A 10,427-nucleotide genomic window follows, 5' to 3' on the forward strand; every position below is an offset into this window, starting at 1 on the left:
CGGTGAGGACTGGGTGTCTTGGACTAAGTGTCCTTGACTGGGTGTCCGGGACTGTGTGTCCTCGAGTTTAAATACTCAGCCTCTCCAACCAGACGTACAACTGAGACAACAGTTGGAACTGGTCTACCAAATCTTTGTCTTCACCAAGCTTACTGGTTCCATTTCCTCAACTCTTTCATTTCCTCATAACTGTGTTGTATGTTTGTTCATATCTGTGTTTGAAGACTTTAACTGAAGACTTTCTCAATTTCCTCAGTTCAATTTCTTTAGTCTGTTTGTCTTCATCCTGTGTTATCCTGTGATTACGCTTCCCGTACTCTGTGCCTGTCTTTATTTCATCATGATGACTATGCTTGTATTCTGTTATGTTTACCTTTGAGTACTTATTCCGCTGCTAGTAGTTCTTCGCTAAGGAATTTCTTCACCGGCAAATTCCTCAGTGAAGAATTTCATAAAAATCGCTTATTAACCCCCCCTCTAGTCGATATAACATACTTTCAATTGGTATCAGAGCAAGGTACTCCCTTGTTCTGTGTGATTTTGGTTTAACCGCCTGGAGTTTTAGTTATGTCGACCGCAGGTATGACCAAGGTCTCTGCTGGGTGTCCTACCTTCGATGGGACGGACTACCCCTACTGGAAGAATAAGATGCGAATGCATCTTGAAGCAATTGATAACGATCTCTGGTATGTTGTGGAAAATGGTGTTCCCTCAGTCACACCTTCTCTGAATGCTGCCGATGTGAAGAGATTCAAGAAACTCGACTCTCAAGAAAAGAATATCATATGTGGCCATCTGAGCAAAGGACAGTATGGCAGAGTGAGTGCTTTGGAAACAGCGAAGCTTATCTGGGACAGGTTGTCCAAAGTGAATGAAGGAGTCTCAACTCAGCGTGACTCTCGAGTTGATGTTCTTCGCAATCTCTTCAACCACTTCAAAAGACTCGATAATGAAAATGCTCAACAAACCTTCGATCGCCTCACTGACATCTCAAATGAGCTTAAAGCACTTGGTGCCACTGACATCACTGACCATGAGGTGGTGAAGAAATTGCTGAGATCACTTGATTCCTCATTTGACACTCTGGCATTGATGATACAAGAACGTGCTGATTACAAGTCACTTGATCCCGTTGATATTCTTGAGATGCTAAATACTCATGAGTTCCAACTTGCTGAAAAGAGAGATCTCTATGGTTCAAGCTATGGCAGAACACGTGCACTGAAGGCCAAGGCAGTATCTGAGTCTGAAGATGAAGGCTCTGGTAGCAGCCTTGGTGATCCTGAAGAACTGAGCCATGATCTGGCTCTGCTCGTGAAGAAGTTCCAAAAGTTCTCAAGACGTGGTCGCCTTGGAAGATCCTCAAGGAGCAATGATTCCTCATCCAGTGACTACAAGAAGAGGCTCTGTCACAAATGCAAGAAACCTGGACATTTCATTCAAGATTGTCCTAAGTGGGAAAAGGAATCAAAGAAGAAGAAATACAAATGAGGGAGTCCTGGATTAGGGGGTGTCCGGATGGCCGGACTATACCTTCAGCCGGACTCCCGGACTATGAAGATACAAGATTGAAGACTTCGTCCCGTGTCCGGAAAGGACTTTCCTTGGCGTGGAAGGCAAGCTTGGCGATATGGATATACAGATCTCCTACCATTGTAACCAACTTTGTGTAACCCTAACCCTCTCCGGTGTCTATATAAACCGGAGGGTTTTAGTCCGTAGGACAACATAGACAACAACAATCATACCATAGGCTAGCTTCTAGGGTTTAGCCTCTCCGATCTCATGGTAGATCTACTCTTGTACTACCCATATCATCAATATTAATCAAGCAGGACGTAGGGTTTTACCTCCATCGAGAGGGCCCGAACCTGGGTAATACTTCGTGTCCCTTGCCTCCTGTTACCATCCGGCCTAGACGCACAGTTCGGGACCCCCTACCCGAGATCTGCCGGTTTTGACACCGACATTGGTGCTTTCATTGAGAGTTCCTCTGTGTCGTCGCCGTCAGGCTCGATGGCTCCTACGATCGTCAATAGCGATGCAGTCTAGGGTGAGACCTTCGTCCCCGGACAGATCTTCGTCTTCGGCGGCTTCGCACTGCGGGCCAATTCACTTGGCCATCTGGAGCAGATCAAAAGCTACGCCCCTGGCCGTCAGGTCAGATTTGGAAGTTTAAACTACACGGCTGACATCCGCGGGGACTTGACCTTCGATGGATTCGAGCCACTGCCGAGCGCGCCGCACTGTCCCGACGAGCATGATCTAGCTCTGCCGCCAAACAGTGCCCTGGAGGCCGCACCCGCGTCGGCTTCGACCCTTAATTCGGAGCCAACTGCGCCGATCGAGGATGGGCGTTTGGACGCCACCTCGAGGGCTGCGGTCCCAATGGTGATTGAGCCAAACACCAGCCCCGTACTCCACGAGATTCGTGACTCCAAGGAGCCGGACTCCTCTCCGGACTCCGAACCCTCCACGCCCCTACCGATCGAATCCGATTGTGCGCCGATCATGGAGTCTACTGCCACGGACATCTTTCAGCACTCGCCTTTCGGCGATATTCTGAAGACACTGAAGTCTCTCTCTTTATCAGGAGAGTCCTGGCCGGACTATGGTCAGCAAGGGTGGGATTCGGACGATGAAGAAATTCAAAGCCCACCCACCACCCACTTTGTAGCCACTGTCGACGATTTAACCGACATGCTCGACTTCGACTCCGAAGACATCGACGGTATGGACGCCGATGAAGGAGATGATGAAGAACCAACACCTACTAGGCCCTGGAAAGCCACCTCGTCATTTGACATATACATGGTGGACACCCCAAAAGAAGGAGATGGTGACGGAACATCGGAGGATGACCCCTCCAAGAAACAGCCTAAGCGCCGGCGTCAGCGGCGCCGCTCAAAATCCCGCCAAAACAAATGCAGCGATTCCAGCACGGGAGATAATAATACTGCGGAAAGCGCCAAAGAAAACCCCCTCCAGCAAGATTTAGCACAGGAGGATGGAGAAACCAGCCCTCATGAGAAGGTGGCTGACACAGAGGTCGAGGACGATAATTATATGCCTCCCTCCGAAGACGAGGCAAGCCTCAACGACGACGAATTCGTAGTGCCAGAGGATCCCGTCGAGCAAGAGTGTTTTCAATGCAGGCTTATGGTCATGGCAAGAAGCCTCAAGAAAAAGCAACAACAGCTTAGAGCTGATCAAGATTTGCTAGTCGACATATGGACTGAAGTCCTTGCGGCCGAAGAGCATAAACACAAACGCCCCTCCAAGAGCTACCCAAAACACAGGTTGCTACCCCGATTAGAGGAGGAAGCACTTGATGCGGCCGACCGACCACCTCATGGCCGTGACAGAGAGGCCTCTCGGCCCTTCACTCAAGCCGCACCCTGTACCAAGGCACGGGAATATGCGCCGGACTTACGAGATATGTTGGAGGACAAGGCAAGGCAAACAAGATCAATCTACGGATCGCGTGGGCGCCCCACGGCTCGAGACGATAACCGTCACGCCGGCCACAAATTCAGCAAGGCCGAACACCGTACACAAAGCTCATTGTAGCTACGTCGTGATATAGCCCAGTATAGAGGCGCCGCACACCCACTATGCTTCACAGACGAAATAATGGATCATAAAATCCCTGAGGGTTTCAAACCCGTAAACATCGAATCATATGATGGCACAACAGATCCTGCGGTATGGATCGAGGATTATCTCCTTCATATCCACATGGCCCGCGGTGATGATTTCCACGCCATCAAATACCTCCAACTCAAGCTTAAAGGACCAGCTCGGCATTGGCTTAACAGCTTGCCAACAGGATCAATCAGTTCTTGGGAGGACCTGGAAGTCGCATTCCTCGACAATTTCCAGGGCACTTATGTGCGACCCCCAGACGCCGATGACCTAAGTCACGTAATTCAGCAGCCAGAGGAATCGGCCAGGAAATTCTGGACATGGTTCCTAACAAAGAAAAATCAAACAGTCGACTGTCCGGACGCGGAGGCCCTAGCAGCCTTCAAGCACAATATCCGTGACGAGTGGCTGGCCCGGCACCTTGGACAGGAAAAGCCAAAATCTATGGCAGCACTCACGACACTCATGACCCGGTTTTGCGCGGGAGAAGACAGCTGGCTCGCTCGTAGCAACAACATGACCAAAAACCCTGGTAATTCGGACACCAGGGACAGCAGTGGCAGGTCGTGTCGCAACAAGCAGAAACGCCGCATTAACGGCGACAATACTGAGGATACGGCAGTTAATGCCGGATTCAGAGGCTCTAAATCCGGTCAACGGAAAAAGCCATTCAAAAGGAATCCTAGGTGCCCGTCCAGTTTGGACCGAATACTCGACCGCTTGTGCCAGATACATGGCACCCCCGAAAAACCGGCCAATCACACCAACAGGGATTGTTGGGTGTTCAAGCAGGCAGGCAAGTTAAATGCCAAAAACAAAGACAAGGGGCCGCATAGCGAGGACGACGAGGAGCCCCGGCCGCCGAATAACAGTGGACAGAAGGGTTTTCCCCCACAAGTGCGGACGGTGAACATGATATACGCAACCCACGTCCCCAAAAGGGAACGGAAGCGCGCGCTAAGGGACGTATACGCGGTAGAGGCAGTCGCCCCAAAGTTCAACCCATGGTCTTCCTGCCCGATCACCTTTGATCGAAGGGACCATCCCACTAGCATCCGTCATGGTGGATTTGCCGCATTGGTTCTAGACCCAATTATTGACGGATTTCATCTCACTAGAGTCCTTATGGACGGCGGCAGCAGCCTAAACCTGCTTTACCAGGATACAGTGCGTAAAATGGGCATAGATCCCTCGAGGATTAAGCCCACCAAAATGACCTTTAAAGGCGTAATACCAGGTGTAGAGGCCAACTGCACAGGCTCAGTCACACTTGAAGTGGTCTTCAGATCTCCGGATAATTTCCGAAGTGAGGAGTTAATCTTCGACATAGTCCCGTTCCGCAGTGGTTATCACGCACTACTCGGGCGAACCACATTCGCCAAGTTCAATGTGGTACTGCACTACGCATACCTTAATCTCAAGATGCCAGGGCCTCGAGGAGTAATTACGGTCAACGGAAACACCGAACGCTCCCTCCGAACGGAGGAGCACACGGCGGCCCTTGCAGCGGAAGTACAAAGCAGCCTCTCCAGGCAGTTCTCCAGTCCGGCCATTAAACGACCGGACACCGTCAAGCGCGCCCGGAGTAACCTACAACAAGACCTCCTGGCACGATCCGAGCAGGTGTAGCAATGCGGCCCCAACCCCAACCCCCGCAAAAAGGCGACGCCAGTACTTCGCATACATAACTACGCTCTAGAGATACCATGGGTACAAGGGGAGGGGCACCATTACGGCACGCCCGAAACGCGGCTTAAACCGTACCAGGGGCTGCTGATTTTTTTAATTTTCTCTTACTTTCAGGACTCCATCCTTCGGAAGGCCTGTTCGGAAGTTCAATTGCCGCACAAACGATGCAAGAACCAGGGAAGCAGACAAGCCACGCCGCATCACGGAACTCCCAGGTGGTCTCTATCACGAGCAGTACACCTGTTCCGCATACTATTCCACAGCTTGCCCCTGGAACGGACATGTTAAATAGTCCAACCTTCCACTTATCGCATTATTTGTATCGTTCTGCTTTGACCGCAGCCCCTTTTTAATAAACAATGCATAATTTTTGTCTATTTTTGCATTACCCTTTATTTTATTTTATATATATATGCTCCTTAACGACATGTTGCACCCGTACATGTTGGTATGGCCAAAATACGCTAGGGGCTTTAGTACCCCTCAATATGGTGTGAGAAGTCTGAACACTTTAACAAGTGCGGCACCCCGAACTTATAGCATTATATGCATCGGCTACGAATCATGTCTTGGGTCAATAGTTGGGTTTGCCCGGCTCCTATGTTTTGGTGCCTTACGTTCCGCTATATCAGCTAAGGTAGCACTAGGAGAACCACTGCGATTGTGCCCCAGTTGAGCTGGGCCGAGCACCTCAGTGGAGAAAGCTAAAACTGACTGTCATGATGAGGCGAGAGCTGGTCGCTGTTCGAGAGGTCTTTCGAGTCAATAAAGACTTGTGCCGCTTAGGGCGAGGAGCCGGCTTTGTCCGGCCAAGGCGTGGATAGCGCCCCGAACTCGGTCTTCCAAATACCAGGGGCTTCGCCGAAATTTAAAATTATAGAATTCTATGGCTAAGTGAGAGTGTTCACGCATTATAGTCCGATTGCCTTGTTCGTTGGGCTGAGCGCCTCCCTCGAAGGACCCAAACATGGGAAAAAGAGCGCTCAGGTTTATCCCCGAACACCCCAGCACTAGCGGCACGGGGGCAGAAGCCGACGACTTGCCATCTCTCAGAATTGATAAATAGCCGCACAGAAGGTAATATTTTAATTTACGAACAGCATTGCTTAGCGCATATGAACAAGTTTCCAGCGCACAGGACAAAACGAGCAAGTTTCACTCAAAAATTACATCCCTAGAACATTCATCCGCCACAAGGCAGGCACCCTTCAGAACATCCTTATAGTAATTCTCGGGCTCGCGATGCTCTTTGCCCGGCGGTGGCCCGTCCTTCACAAGCTTCGTGGCGTCCAGCTTGCCCTAGTGCACCTTAGCATGGGCAAGGGCCCTACGGGCACCTTCAATGCAGACGGAGCGCTTGATGACTTCGAGCCTTGGATAGGCCTCCACCAGCCGCCGCACCAGCCCGAAATAGCTCCCACGCGAAGCCTCTCCAGGCCACAGCCGGACCAAGAGGCCCTTCATGGCCTGCTCGGCCGCCTTGTGGAGCTCGACCAGCTGCTTCAGCTGGTCGCTCAGGGGTACGGGGTGTCCGGCCTCAGCATACTGAGACCAGAACACCTTCTCGGTCGAGCTGCCCTCCTCGGCTTGATAGAATGCGGCGGCATCGGACACACTCCGGGGAAGATCTGCGAACGCTCCTGGAGAGCTACGGATTCGGGTAAGTAACAAGTAACTCACGTTTACATGTTTGCTTTGCATAAAGAATGCCTTACCCGCCGCTATCTTCTTCACCTCATCCAACTCCTGGAGGATCTTCTGGGATTCGGTCTTGGCAGACTTGGCATTTTCAATAGCCGCCGCGAGCTCGGATGCTCGCGTCTTCGAGTCAAGCTCCAAACTCTCATGTTTCTTCATGAGAACTTGGAGCTCTTGCCGCACTTTGCCAACCTCGGCCTCATACTTCTCCCGCTCGGTGCGCTCCGTGGCCGCCGTCTTCTCGGCCTCGGCCAGCGCCTGCTTCAGGGTCGCCACCTCAGACGTGGCCCCTACAACAGCCATGATAGTCCTGTCATTTTTTGCAATTGCACCTTTTTTATACATATTCAAACAAGGTATTTCTTACCTTCCTTCTCCTCGAGCTGCTTCTTGGCACGCCCGAGCTCTTGCTCGGACTTCTCGAGGATTTGCTTCAGCGTGTCCACTTCCACAGTCAGTGCGGCGGACGCCAGCAGAGAAGCCTGCATACGCATATTGACTCCTTTTGTTAGACTCCTGCGAATTCTTTGATCCTCTATTCGGCTTTTCTTCCTGAACGCCCAACAGAGCATCAGGGGCTACTGTCTATGCGGTAATATTATTTACACATTCTTTACTTACCTCAAAGCCTGTTAAAAGGCTAGTACAAGCTTCAGTCAGTCCGCTCTTGGCGGACTGAACCTTCTGGACCACCGCACTCATAATAGCGCGGTGCTCCTCGTCGATGGAAGCGCCTTGGAGCGCCTCCAACATATTGTCCGGCGCCTCCGGTTGGACGGGGGTCACCGGCGCGGTGGGCTTGCTCCTCTTGGAAGGAGGTCCCCCACCGGACTCTAGAACCTTTGAAGGTTCCGGAGTGGTGTCCGGCCTGGAGCCAGACTTGGAGCCCTGGGGGGCTTCATCCCCTTTACTCCTGGAGTCCGGGAGGTCGCCTTGAGGCGCCTCCAGGACCACCTCCTCCTGGCTTGGGACCTTTCGGCACAACACTTCGGTGTCGTCCGTAGGGCGGGGGGAGGAAGCCGTCGTAAGCGAGTTCACATCCGACGAATCCAGTGAGCCGCTCGACGATGCGTCGAGCCGGTCTTTGGGCGGGCTGCATAAACGTATTCGGCGTAAGGGAAAGCTGTGCAATAAACGAATACTATGAATTACTCCGGTATCCGGATACTTACGATTTTGCCAGGGACTTGGCCCTGGGCTGCCACTCCTCTTCGCCGTCGTCGGTGTCGGTGGAGTAGTCCGGAGGAAGGGTTTTCCCCTTCTTGGACCCTCCAGCCTCCCCAGAGAGGGCGGCCTTCCTTTTCTTCTCTCCTCCCACTGGAGGGGGAGAGGTCTCTTCTTCCTCCTCCTCGTCTTCACGAGAGGAATGCGCCTCTGAACCGCCGGATGATGGATCCGACACCTCCTGGCGCCGGGCACTCTTTCGAGTCCCCGTGGCCTTTTTCGCGGCCTTCTTCTCCGGCACCACATAGGGTGCCGGAACCAGCAGCTTCGCCAAGCGAGCGTCCGCTGGGCCTTCGGGCAAAGGAGCCAGACATTGATCTGTCTGGACGTCACCTGCCCGTCCTGTCAAAGGTAAGGGAGCTTAGATCCCAATTGGAGTCAAACTATGAAAAACTGATACCCTGTAAAAGGAAAAAACAACTTACCGCATGAGCGTGACGCTGAGTACTGAATCCGTGATCCTCAGTAGCGGATGCAGGGGCCTCGGCACCCTTTAAAAGCACCTTCCAGGCATCTTCGTACGTCGTGTCGAAGAGCCTGCTCAGAGTTTGGTGCTGCGCCGGGTCGAACTCCCACAGGGTGAAAGCCCGTTGCTGACACGGGAGGATCAGGCGGATGAGCATAACCTGGATTACGTTGACAAGTTTGAGATTCTTGTCCACCAGGGTTTGGATGCATGTTTGCAGTCCGGTCAGCTCCCCTTTCTTACCCCACGATAGGCCCGTCTCCTTCTAGGAGGTGAGCCACGTAGGGGGTCCGGATCGAAACTCAGGGGGTGCGACCCATTCGGGGTCGCGCGGCTCGGTGACGTAAAACCACCCCGATTGCCACCCCTTCAGGGTCTCCACAAAGGAGCCCTCGAGCCATAAGACGTTGGCCATCTTGCCAACCATGGCGCCTCCGCACTCCGCCTGGTTGTCGCACACCACCTTCGGCTTGACGTTGAAAGTCTTGAGCCATAGGCCGAAATGGGGGCGGATGCGGAGGAAAGCCTCGCACACGACGATAAACGCTGAGATGTTGAGGACGAAGTTCGGGGCCAGATCGTGGAAATCTAGGCCATAGTAGAACATGAGCCCCCGGACAAATGGGTGAAGAGGAAAGCCCAGTCCGCGGAGGAAATGGGGGAGGAACACCACCCTCTCATGGGGCCTAGGGGTGGGGATGAGCTGCCCCTTTTCGGGAAGCCGGTACGCGATGTTGTTAGACAAGTATCCGGCCTTCCTCAGCTTTTTGATGTGACCCTCCGTGACAGAGGAGACCATCCACTTGCCTCCCGCTCCGGACATGGCTGGAGAAGGTTGAGGTGTGAGTGCGGACTTGGGCCCTAGAGCTTGAGTGCGCAAAAATGGATAGGCAAAGGAGGAAGAAGGCGTAGGTGGAAAGGTGGATCCTTATCCCCTTATATGGGTGGACGCAACTACATGTCCCCACTAGCCTGGTAAAGCTCGCTTATCTCCAAGCGCCATAATCAATGGCGCGGTTGGGTTACCCACGCCCGTATTGATGAGAATCCCGGAATAAGGGGACACGATCTCTGCTTTGACAAGACATGCCAAGGAAACCGCCTCGCATAACGCGCTGAGGTGGGATAATGAAACGACTCGGATAAAGGCTTGGCCATGGTGTGTCGCACTACGGAACACGTCAGCAGATTAGAATTGTGTAAATATTGTTCTCTCTATGGCAATATGTGGAAACTTATTTTGCAGAGCCGGACACTACCTTTGTGTTCAAAATCTTCTATGAAGTACTTGGAGGAGGAACCCGCCTTGCAATGCCGAAGACAAACTGCGCGCCGGACTCGTCGCCATTGAAGCCTGGTTCATGGGCTACTGAGGGAGTCCTAGATTAGGGGGTGTCCGGATGGCCGGACTATACCTTCAGCCGGACTCCCGGACTATGAAGATACAAGATTGAAGACTTCGTCCCGTGTCCGGAAAGGACTTTCCTTGGCGTGGAAGGCAAGCTTGGCGATACGGATATACAGATCTCCTACCATTGTAACCGACTTTGTGTAACCCTAACCCTCTCCGGTGTCTATATAAACCGGAGGGTTTTAGTCCGTAGGACAACATAGACAACAACAATCATACCATAGGCTAGCTTCTAGGGTTTAGCCTCTCCGATCTCGTGGTAGATCTACTCTTGTACTACCCATATCATCAATA

Source organism: Triticum urartu, chromosome 7, assembly GCF_003073215.2.
Source record: "Triticum urartu cultivar G1812 chromosome 7, Tu2.1, whole genome shotgun sequence".
NCBI lineage: Eukaryota > Viridiplantae > Streptophyta > Magnoliopsida > Poales > Poaceae > Triticum > Triticum urartu.